Source organism: Solea solea, chromosome 2 (assembly GCF_958295425.1).
Source record: "Solea solea chromosome 2, fSolSol10.1, whole genome shotgun sequence".
In the NCBI taxonomy this organism is placed as follows: Eukaryota; Metazoa; Chordata; class Actinopteri; order Pleuronectiformes; family Soleidae; genus Solea; species Solea solea.
Genome location: NC_081135.1, coordinates 22574488 through 22585469, shown reverse-complemented (window position 1 = coordinate 22585469; position 10982 = coordinate 22574488). Strand labels below are relative to the sequence as shown.

At 40.1% G+C, this 10982-nt stretch overlaps 1 protein-coding gene across 4 annotated transcripts in view; it reads left to right on the top strand.

The window, feature by feature from the left end:
* The first annotated feature begins 953 nt into the window (after positions 1–953).
* Positions 954–10982, top strand: part of bcl9 (BCL9 transcription coactivator) — a 28679-nt gene continuing 18650 nt past the window's right edge. Inside the window, exons 1-3 of one of the 4 annotated variants that reach the window (XM_058612959.1) lie at positions 955–1108; positions 1240–1487; positions 3389–3555. The gene's annotated coding sequence lies outside the window, so the exon portion shown is untranslated. The other 3 variants (XM_058612950.1, XM_058612969.1, XM_058612979.1) reach the window with 3 other exon arrangements.

The window sequence follows — 10982 nt, the reverse complement described above, 5'->3', positions numbered from 1 at the left end:
GAGACAAAATAACACTGTAACCATGGATTCTTGCTTGAGATTATGTGAGAAACTCCGCTATACATGCATAATCCATCACTTAAAGAATACCAGGACATACAAATCAGGGCTAACCTCTGGTGACAAATCGCTGTGACTGGAACTGAACATGAGAATGATTATGCTTGTGTGGAACGCTACACTGATGCGGGTTCCTTGTTTAGTATAAATGGAACCGGACGCATGTTCTGTATGCACATGTGGCAATGCAAAGCGTCTCTCTGTGGACATGGATTGCAAAAAGTATGACTTGGCCCTACAAAAAACCCAAACACTTATGGGTGATTTATTCAATTACTGCCAGAACACCCTCCTAAATGGACCTTTAAAAGTCTGAGTCCTTGTCTCCAACTTCTGCACCCAAATGCCGTCAGCACTGGAGTCCAAGTCTGAGTCATGAATGCTGGAGTCCAAATCAAGTCACGAGTCCTGGGAAGCAGGACCCCAGAACTAAAACACTACAACCTCTAAAAATGTGGTTTGAATTAGTTTTTCTTTTTTCCTTTTTAAAAAAAAAAAATATTCTATGTGTTTTTTCATTTGTGCTGTCCAGACTTTCCAAACCACCCTGGATAAATATGCAAACATCAGATTTTCTCTGACAATCTGAGAAAGGTCCAACACTGATGTCTAACAGCGCCTTGTAAAAACTTCCACAAGTTTGATGCTTGACTGCTATTAAGTTCCTTCGTGCAGCAGACTTTTATGTTTTAAAACAAAATCAATTTAAACTAACAATTAATGTGTATTGAGCGTAGTGTGCGTTGGTCACCGTGCCACACGCACGAGACCACTGGTATCTCGCGCTGCTGTCACTGGCACACAGACCTGACCTAGAATTGCTACTTAGAATTCGGGCTAAACCATTACGCTGAAACGGAGGGGGGGGAGAGAGACGGCAGGAAATCTTAACTGGGATGTAATGGAGTAGGACCACTGGAAAGCTCGGGCGAAAGGGGGGGAGACACATTTCTATTCTACAATATTATCGTGAAAATGTTGTGATTTAAAAGGCGCGCGGTAATAAAACCGTCGCTAGAAGAGAGCGGAAATTAAGCTAACATTCCAGGTGAGTACTCGGTTTTTATAGAAAGTGTCGCTGTACCACGGCTCGCCTCCTGGCAACGGGCACACGCGGGTCCTCCTCCCGGGGACATCTCACTCCGGTATCCGTTCTTCTCTGCCTCTATCCCCCCGAAGGGCTGGCTAGCAGAAAAACCCACGTCGTGTTTGGCCTGGCAGACTAGCGAGCACCCTCTCAAACGCAAACGCCAATTTTTCCAGTGGAACAAAAGCGGAATATTCACGATGTTTTCGGCACGGCGTGAAACCCGCGGAGAAATACTGGTTTTTACCCCATTATACTGGAGGACCGCCCGTGCTTCGTGAAAATGAAAAAAGGATACAATGCAGCATGCGTGTTCTGCATTCTTCAGGAGTACCACACCGTGGGTATTGTTTCCTTTATTTAAAAAAATGTGCTTGATGTGATTAATAATCGCGTAGCGAGATCACAGGCCTCGGCTGCTGATTGTGTCGGCCAGCCCCGATCATCTACCGAGCGATTTAATTGTTACGTTGTTAACGGAGCTAGCATAACTTGAAAATGAACATTTGCTTTACGGGGCCCTGGTTTGTTTTATCACCAGACACAACCTTTGTGTTTATTAATTTTCTGTGTGTCTTTTGTGTGTGCTTGTTGTAACCGACGTCGTTGTTCTCGCCTCTGAGCCGCCGTCCAGTGCCTCCCTCTTCGGGGAAGACTTTGTTTGCGCTGGCCGAGGCTCCATGAATGCAAGTGCTGAAGTCCTCCCTTCCCCCCAGTTTTTTGGCGAAACAGGAACAACTTCTTTTAGGAAAAAGAAAAAAAAAGTTCCTGGAGTTTCAAGCGCCATGGAATTACTTTGTCCGCCAAGAGTTGTCCAGTGAGGCGCTGAGATTTCACAGGGGGAAGTGTAGTCTGTGTAGTTGCTCTGTGCTTTACGTTTATTTTGCAGTGAGTTTTTTCTCAGCTTTGTAGATGTCTGTGTCTGTGTTTTAGGACGGCTTCCTCGAGTAGGCCGTTTGTGTGTGGAAAAAAAAACTTGTGGCATTGTGTTGTGTGCTTCACCTTTTCTAGACCAGATGGGGGAACATGGCAAAGATTATTTTCAGGGTTTTAGTTTTTTGTGAAGTTGTGCAACTTTGGTAGCGAGTGGGGGAAAAAAGCCACAGGTCCCTTTTTAGTGTAAAAATATACCCGACAAAAACTCCCCTAATCAAAGTGTTGCATTTCATGACTAAATTAAACAACCCGAAGTTATTTCGTTGACTTCATTTAGCATTTTGCAGTATTTGTCCATGATGTTAAATTGCTTTGTTGTCTCAACAACAGCAGCTTTTTTTTTTTTTTGCTTTGTTTCACTTTTTCGCCCACTAGACCTTTAGCTGATGTTGTAATCGAGAGCAATTTGAAAACAAAACCCACTTGCTCACAAAGACTTTTGATGCCTACAATTATTATTCTTACCATTCTTTCCTGAGTTTGGTTCTTTGTGTGTTTTATTTTTTCCCCTACCCGGTAAAGCGTCATAGTAGACTACTAAAGTAGAATCATTTTAATTATTATTAAATTCTGTGTTCACAGGTAAGGGCTCACTCTTGTCCAAGGACAGTTTTGAATGCAGCTGCTGAGATTGAACCTTCCTGTTACAAGACTGCTCTTCTCAATTGCTAGGCAACACCGCTGTCTGCTATTAATGTACATCTGTTGCATAGTTTTGGGGCTGTTTTGTATTTATCTTTTCTATGCGCATTACTTTCCCTTATTGTCTCTGCACTGTCAATGTCTAGAAAAATATGCCTTTAGCACTGTTTGGTGATATATGACTGGGCCAAAATATAGAGTGAAATTAAGTTCTCAAGTTATTGTTTTATGAAAAAAAATGGTACACCTGGTACACATGCTGACTTTTATTTTTCTAAAATTCAGCCTAAATCATTATTCACCTGTAATGACTGGTTAAAGCTGTGTCTGGGTGGAAGGTGTGTGAACCACCTTTGGCCCAGAAAAAGTTTGAGAACCACTGACTTAGAAGGAGGATTTGGTCTAGCATGCTAAGAAACAAGGAAGCTCTTGATAAAGAAACACACAGTACGTTGTCTTGGCGTTTCATATGTGCACATTGGTTCATGGCAGAAATATAAACGGGTGTCAAGGTTAAAAAGGCAGGTATACACCGTTACTGTACCCCCACTGATTACGTGTTGGTTACATGTGAGTCTTGTCGACATGAACAACCGGGTCTTTATCCATGCCATTTGCTTTTCTTTCACATGATGAGCAAAGTTCTCTCCCTCTCTGTTCCAGGTGTGAATGACTTGTGGCTGTAGGGTGTCGTGAGTGGGCCAGGTTTCCTGCACAGCCTCCGTGGCTGACTGGGAGGGGTCGAGTGGAGAGCAGACATCAGTGCCCAGGGGACCCGAGGCCTGGTTCTCCATATGAGGCCCTGCTGAAAGGGCAGGGGGGCTTCTGAGGTAACCCAGCACAAGTCTGCCTGTCTTTCACCTTCTATCACACAGTTTGAGTCAGACGTACATCCAGGGCATATTTAACTGCGGGTAAACATGTTTCTGTCTTAATGTTTTATCACATCTGCTTGTGAAATTCATCAACCATTTATAGTGCGCCTAAAAAAATCCCAAAATGCATTGAATTACTAAAAATAAAAAAATAATCAGTCATGTGATAATTAATCTGTCAGAAATGATGGAAAATGGTGTCATAAGTGGATGCTGCTTACTGTAAACTGTAAAGTTTCAGCACTGAAGATTGGTGAATAAATGAACAATGGAGTCATTTGGACACAGCCAGGTTTTAGCAGTAAAGTATTTTCTGTTTATGAAAAAAATAGACATGCATTTTTCCAGCTTTACCTAACATTTTCAACTTTTGTGAGAATATTGAGCATGATGTAATGATTGTAATGTCCTTCTGGTACATTAGCCAAACTGGTGATGGCTTGCCCCTGCTATGATGCAGCACTAACAGGCACAGCACTGGGTCTCCCTAGCATTGGTCACTATCTCTTTGACATTTATCTACGGAGTTGCCTACATTGATAGCTATATTTTGATGAGGGAAGCCTTGAACTGTCAAGCATTTACCATGTATAACTAATCTTGGTGCTTAGGAAGTCGGCTTGAAGCAAAAAAAAAAGCTGCACTGTTCTGGACTATCAGTGCGATGTTTGGTCTCATTCTCTGATCTGCACTTGGTGAGGACACAACATGGTCAGGGCGCACTTCCGGAGAACAGCGTGCACACTGTTTATATATCTGCTATCTAAGCTGAAGCGTGTTAACCAAAAACCACAGTGAGGTGAAGGATGCAGGAAAATGGATATTGATGTAAAGCGGCAAAGGATTCATTTCCCCCTCTGTGTATTAGCTTCTCATGTTTCCGTGTGTTTGTTTGCTTCATGGGTTTTCTAATTAAAACCCTCAAGGCTTGTGTTGTGTATGACACGGAGGGATGTGTTGGGTTGTCTTATTGCCTGGGTAGTGGGTGGCTGGGGCCTGTCCTCTCATTTCATACAATAGAGGAGACCCACTATGTTCTGCTTGTAATGGGAATATTCACTCTGTATACATTTTGATGTTCATTCATTTCATTTTTTCTCATTTTGAATCTTCTGATTAAGGCATATCCCATCAAAATAAATTAATTAATTCAGTTTCCTGAATTAGTCCTCCTTACAGTCAGATATCAAAAGTACAGTCATAAGGTCGTCTTTGTTTTTGATCATTATTTTTTTGCCTTAATCTAACACAGTAGGTTTGCAAGTGTATATTACTCTTTTTTGGAAAGGTTGTTGAGATATTGCTATAATGCAATAAAGCTGTAATTACCTAAGTGCTTACCACTACTCGGGCCTTGGCAACACTAACATTAGTGAAGTACTGTACATAAAATTATGATGCACAATTATGTACAGTAAATTTTGACATTTCCCACAGAAGACCCATGATGTTTTTGACAGGATGCATGTTTACATTCCTTAGTCTATAGTAAAGCTACTAGATTTAAGTTGTATATGTTAAGGTCGGATGAGATTCAAACTAAGATTTGGCTTTCATCATGGGCATGCCTCTGAAATAAGTAGTGAAGGGACTTGTTACATCAGATCAGTATCAGTCTATAGTGACCTTAGCCTTATGTGACCAGTCCACTTTGAAGCTGTCTTCGTTACAAAGTGGTTTACATGGTTAACAAGCTAAAACCACAGGCAATAATACAGCAAAGTATAAAATATGGATAGAAAATGGTGATATTGGAAAATAAAATAAAACAAGAAATTTATGGGGTATTACTATTTGTTTTTATCCATTACTCATCTTAAAGCTGTTCCTGCCTATGGGCATATTCAGCAAGAACTACTACATTAATTATTTTTAATTTATTAATAATTAGATTAATTTCAAAGCTAACCATTTTAAACCAGCCACCTGTAAGAAAGGCATTTAGATAATAATAAGAAAGGACAACTTTATTTCAAAACAAATACTTCCTGACTCTAAGGACCAGCTCTAACCAGTAAGCTGTTACAGCCCAGTGTGCCTTTCCAAGCAGTTGAAGCTATAAATATGAATGTGTTTTTCTAATAGAACATTTAATATCTTTTCAGTGTAGGAGGTCTTGGTCTCCCGTGGTGATCTGTGGTGGGATTGTTGCACATACAGAGTCCTCTGGGATGTGTCTGGCTGCGCCAGAATGTACCTATCAATCTGCTTTCATGATCCGCCACTGTGATTGACAGTTATGGCAATGATGGGCTGCTTCGAGGGGAGGGGTCATCACAGACAGAGATGCTCTCTGGTAGAGCCTGGGGGTCTGCTGTGATGACCTGAAGTCACCTCAACTATCAGTGCTAAAATCCCCTAGCTAAGCAGAGGGCCTCTTTAGCTGCATGCTACTAGTTAGCCTAGTTTATCATAGCACTATGATTACAGATGAAAGAGTATGACAATTTAAAATCATAGTTATAGTGATCAAAATGAGCTTGGTTACCTTTTCTGTCACAGTAGTATTGAAAATGTTCAAAACTAACTGATACACGCCTAAAATGTTTTTATTGTTATTACTAATATAATTATTATTAGTCATCTCCACACTTCTTTAAATTCTCCAGCTCTGTTGCCAGCCTTTGCCATGTTTTCGTTAATCCACAAACCCACGTTTGGCTGATACTGGACAATATTCACTGAGTTTTTCAAAGTATGCTTTTTTTTAATGATAATTACATTTTGAAACAGTGCTTTTGGTTGTCAAGACTTAACTGTGTTACCATGAATTCAGGAACCTTTCAACCCTTAACATGACATAATGCTGACCACCTAAGGTTTAAAGGAAACGCCACATTTTAAAGTTTTAAAGGTTTTCAATCGCAATTTAACTAGACACAAGCACTGGATGGTGATGGTATGTACATCTATTGTCCTTTGCATTTTGACCACTACATCTCCCGTAGTTTTTATATAAATTTTTTTTGGCCATGTGTTTCACCAACTGGAAGAAAGAGAGATTGAGATTGGATAGCGCCACTCTTAAGTACAGGTGTAAATACACCCAAGAACCGATTGTTATCCAATCTGCCAAACCATTTCGGGAGGTGACATCAATGCTATGCATCTCCAATGTGTCTCCGCTCCACCCACAACAGCTACTTGAGCAGAAATACATTGGTGGCTTCGAGCAGAGCTAACGTGAAAGACGACTTCAGAATGAGAGGCAGAGTCCACACAATAGTACAACTTAACGTGTGGCTAACGTTGTCGTTGTTGATATGGCAGTGTGCAGTGTGTGACGCTGTAGTCTGCAGCTGGAAATCGTTGCAGAAGAAGGGTGGGAGGTGATGTAAGGGGGGTTGACGGTGATTGGAAAGTGATCAGACCTTGATGTGAACACCAGGTGTAAATGGAGGCTTTGTGAATTTACAATAAATCCTGGTTAATGTGACTCAATTCAAAGCTCTTGGTTTTAGTCTGACTTTTTGGAGGCATTTATATGGATCAATCAACGGTGACATATTATCAAGTGTTCTCCGACTGAATTGTCAGTGTAAAGAGCGAGCTCCTGGCATGTCAAGTCCTTTATGTTCTACAGGTAGACTGTCATTCTTTTACCTTGGTGAATTAGAAAACCTACTGAAGGTTTAAATTTTTTAGAATTGTAATGATTGGTCTATCAGTAAGTCGATATTGTTAATAGTTTTTACTGATGTAAAAGAAGAAAAGATTCATAACCTGCCTACTTTAAGATGAACTTAATAGGTGTGCATGGCAGCAGTATTTTTATGCTTTTCTTTGTACTATTTAATAGTAACAAAAAAAAATTCATTGGTCTGACAGAAAATGACATTGAAGATATCGCATTGGGCTTCACAAAGTCATTTTAATTATAAACTATTTCAGTTTGAAGGAGACCATTCCCAATGGCATAAATAGCCATGTGTGGAAAATATGAATAACTGTACAAACTCCTGTTATTCCAATTTCATCTTTTATTCGAAGATGGTCACCCCAGTTGCTAGTCTTGTTGTCACAACATGAATGTTGCCAAAAAACTGTAGTGGTTTTGTTAAACCAGATACAAATCAGCTGAAGTGACTGAATTTAATATTTGTAAATTAAAACTGGGTTCTTTTTTCACCTTAAATGTCACCAATAATGACTCATGTCACCAGTGTGTGGATGTTTTTCTATGTCTTTTAAATAGTAGACTTGGGTATGACTTCATGTTCTTGCTGGCTTCTTGTAACTCTAGTCTGAACAATAACACAAAGTCACCACAAATCAGATCACATGGTTTAGGTTGTTGTATATTATATTTATTTTTTATTGTACAAAGTGTAGTACTCACCAGGGAACTCCCAATAAAATATTGAGGTGCTGTTTTTATATCGATCAGGATTCAATGAATCCTGTTTTTTTCAGTTTGATTATAGGAATGTTAATGTTTTGTGTTTGCCTTTATACATTGGATTAAGTCACAACACAGCAAAGGCACCCCATATAGTTCCTACCTCTCTGCTTCTTCTGTGTTTTGTACTGTCATGCTAGGTGTACTAACATGTTAGTATTTTTTTGTTAGTAACCTTTTATTTTGTTTTCAAATCGCTCTTATTTTATCAGTATTTGTCATTTTATAATATCCCAAATAGTCCCACATGTTGTACTGTAACTGAACTTACCTTCTTTTTCGACAGGATTTGAGTCACTGCTTTTACTCAAACATGGGGTGAATGTTTTTTTTGCTTGTGACTCATCTCTGATCATCATGAATGCAATGGAAACAAATGACATGCCTCAAATGTACTCTATGTAGATTCTAGTAGGCGTAGTCATTTGAGAGCAGCTACTAGAATTATACACCTAATACAAAGCTGTGACAATAATAAATTATCCATGTCTCCTTTCTTGAAAAGATAGTGTTAGGAGTCAGGGTGGGAGTTATTTATGTCTCTAATATTGGGATATATACAGGATTGCCCGGCAGATTGCATTTTGCATAGGTTACATGGCAGTACGCTATATGCTTTCAGCATATTACCTTGAGGGCAATAACTAGGTTAAAGGTTGTAAAGCATGCATAGTTTTGGAGAAACCTAAGAGAAGTTAAAGCAGAAATGAGCAGAGCTCTGACTCGAGGGAATGGTGAATGCTATAAAGTAGCACAGTTTTCAGTGCATCTTGGACATTATTAGGCTAAATACTGCCACATGTGAGTTTTTCCCTCTGTGTGATAGTATGAGGATGAGTGTGTATATTGTTCTGGGCCTGTATATTTAATTGGGTAGTTGCCCACCAGTGTGTTTAAAATTCCATTGGAATGACACCAGTGCGAGGTGGGGTAATTCAGGAACACAATCTGGTTCATATTCTCTCCAGTGTGCTAATTTTGTTGTTTGATAACAGAGGAGACACGGTTTTGTAGTCAAATATATTTTTGTTTGTCTGATGAACTGCCAGGCCAGTGGAGATGGCTTAGGTGTGTCGCATGGTCTGACAGGTGGAGAATCTATTTGTTTATGTTGCTCAGTGACTTTTAATGTGCAAAACTAATCTTTTGGGCAGCACCTTTCTTGACATGTAATTCCTTTCCTGTCTAATGTTGCAGCTGCTCTTAATTAAGGTTTTGCACAGCGTGGGTTGTATTAAGTGCTGCTTGAAATGTGGATCTGTTGCGTTTGTTCTGAGTTTCAGTATCAAGACATTAATGATAATTGTGGACGGTGGCTTATGGCTTACAGGAAGTAAGTAAGCCGTTTGAGCAGCTAGTGAGTAACGTGCATCTCGTTTACACGTTTCGTCAGTGGTCTGCATGGCCTCTAAAGGGCCAGGCCATTGGGATTTCCCACAATGCTTTTGGCCACAGGGAGACGTCCTCCCAGCATGAGCAGAGGAGGAATGTGGCCCGAGTGTGGGAGCAACTGTCTGGATGGAAGGAGGGAGTCACGGACTAAAGAGCACGGTCAAGGGAAGGGAGGAAAGAAGGGGGTCTGCAGAGAGGGCAGCACAGTTTCTCTTTGGCAAATGGTGGTTCTGTTTGCCATGTCATTTGATCTACAAGTGAGAGAAACCTACTGTAAGGAAAGGCTTTTCGTATTTGCTTTGCGTGTATGCATTTGCTCTAGGAGTGGTTTTACGATCTACCTGTAATATAACTATAACAATATATATATATATACACACACACACACACATATATATATATATATATATATATATATATATATATATATATATATATGTGTGTATATATATATATATGACCACATACATGCATACATACATATACAAACAAAATCTATATCGATATACATATATATGTTCAGACCCAGTCGAAATAGACCTGAGGGTAATAAGGTCTAGATTTAAAATGTGTTTAATTTGAAAGGACCCAAGTAGAGAACACCAGCAGTTAATTGGTTGAAGAGAATGATGTGCCACCAATCAACTGTTTAATTTACCCCTCTGCTTCAGCTTTCTCTGGAATGACTTGGATGCAATTGTGCATTAGACGTTCATTCATAGACCAAGGACCTTTTCTAGACCTGAGTGAAAAGGTATAATTTGGACCTAATCCAACCTAAGTCCATTGTCTGACCTTGCGCACCTTACTTTTGTTTGTTTCCACTGATGCAGTGCTGGTGTCTAATATATTGGGTTAGATGTGTTGTCCTGGCCAAGTCTGAATTTCAGACTTGAGGGTTGTATGCTTTGAGCATTGCTGTTGTTGATGTATGAAAAGATTGGCTACTCTTGTTATTGTATTAGCTCCTTATTACTGTGACTTACCTTGTGTAGTCATGCTGGTCTCATTCTTCCATTTTGTTCTATTACTCTCTCGCTTAGATTCACTCAACAAGAGGCACTTGTTTTTGTGATTACGAGTATCGATGCAACAGTCTGGAACTTTAAAAGTACTAAGTTCTGTACCCGACTTAGTCATGATGTTTCTTTACCATTATATTTTTGGCTACAATAATTGTAGTGTTTTAAACTGGCACACCCCTTTTGTAGAACCACACTTGTGTCAGAGAAATAATGGCACATTGTTACCAGTTACCCAGAACTGAGTTGTGTGGGTGTGTGTGTGTTGTACTAATAGCTTAAGGTGGGTTATGGTAAATATTCAGGAAATTGTCTATGTGTGTGTGTGTGTGTGTGTGTGTAAACAAGACACACACCCTTAGTCAGAGATGCGGAGATGGAGAGCAGATGCACAGAGATGGAAGTGCAGGGTGAAGTGTGTGAGATGGAGATCAGAGCAGGCTGTGGTGCTGAGTGCCAGTCCTGCTGCTGGAGCTGGCCACTAAACATGGCACTGTGCCCAGGCTATGCCAGCAGATGTATCACAAGTGAGTCAGCTCTGTGTGTGTGTGTGTGTGTGTGTGTGTAAG